Source organism: Arvicanthis niloticus, chromosome 25 (assembly GCF_011762505.2).
Source record: "Arvicanthis niloticus isolate mArvNil1 chromosome 25, mArvNil1.pat.X, whole genome shotgun sequence".
Lineage (NCBI taxonomy): Eukaryota > Metazoa > Chordata > Mammalia > Rodentia > Muridae > Arvicanthis > Arvicanthis niloticus.
In genome coordinates this window covers 20,481,480-20,482,586 of record NC_133433.1, presented here as the reverse complement: position 1 = coordinate 20,482,586, position 1,107 = coordinate 20,481,480, and positions in this window count along the sequence as shown.

Below are 1,107 nucleotides of genomic sequence, written 5' to 3'. Positions count from 1 at the left end.
CAAGTTCTAGGACAGCCAAGGCTACACAGAGAAATATTGCCTCAGAAAAAAACAAAATAAGTAAATAAATACATAAAATTAAAAATGCGCATTTCCTGTTGGGTGTGGTGGTATACAGTTTTAATCCCTGTACTAAGGAAGCAGAGGTTCTAGAAGTTCAAGACAGCCTAGTCTCTCTGGCAAGTCCTAGAGTAGCCAAGTGAGACAAAGTTAAGACCCTGTCTCACAAAAGCAAAGAACAAACAAAATACACAACCTCTTGATGGCTGCTCAGTGCCATACTGTTAGTATAATGTTTACTAATCCGGAGTTCTGCCAACACAATGTTATTCATGACCACAGGGATATTGAGTGACTGAGGCTGTGGGCTCAGTTAGCTGGGGTTAGTAAGAAAGTGAGAGCTTCCACACTACCCGGAAATGAAGTTAAATGAGGCTCAACTGTGATGAGCAGCTGCTTAATCTGAAGCTCAGGTTTTTTTCATCACTATGGGTACATTTTGGGTTAGAAAGGCTAGCATTAGGGTTATATAGCTCTTAACAATCACTTAGACTTAAAGTTCATTTTCTTTAAAACACATTTCCCTAAAAACACATTTTGCAGCTCCATGGAGCATCTCAGCCCTGGCTGCCAGCATGGTACAGTGTGATCCTAAATTCTTTCCCCTTTGGGTCCCCAAGGATGAGACATGGGAAGGTGACTGCCTTTCCCTGACACCTGACTCCTCCTGGGATCTCAACGTCCCAGTGATGGCACAGCAGTCCTGTCTGGCATCCCAGTCCCGCTGAAGCTCTGCAGCTGTTCTGTGAACGCCTTTCTCCTTAAGTAAAAAGTTAGTTTCCAGGACTGGGAAGCTGGCTTAGAGGCTAAGAACTCTTACAGATGTTCCTGCATCCATGCCAGGTGGCTCACAACCACCTGGGACTCCAGTTCCATGGGATCTGACACCCTCCGGTCTCTGTGGATATTTGCACATAGATCAACAAAGGCACACACACACACACACACACACACACACACACACACACGTATGTTAGCTCTTACTGTTTCTAAAAAAGAACCCAGACCACACATCTTTTAAACCAATAAACTAAAAGTAAATCAGTA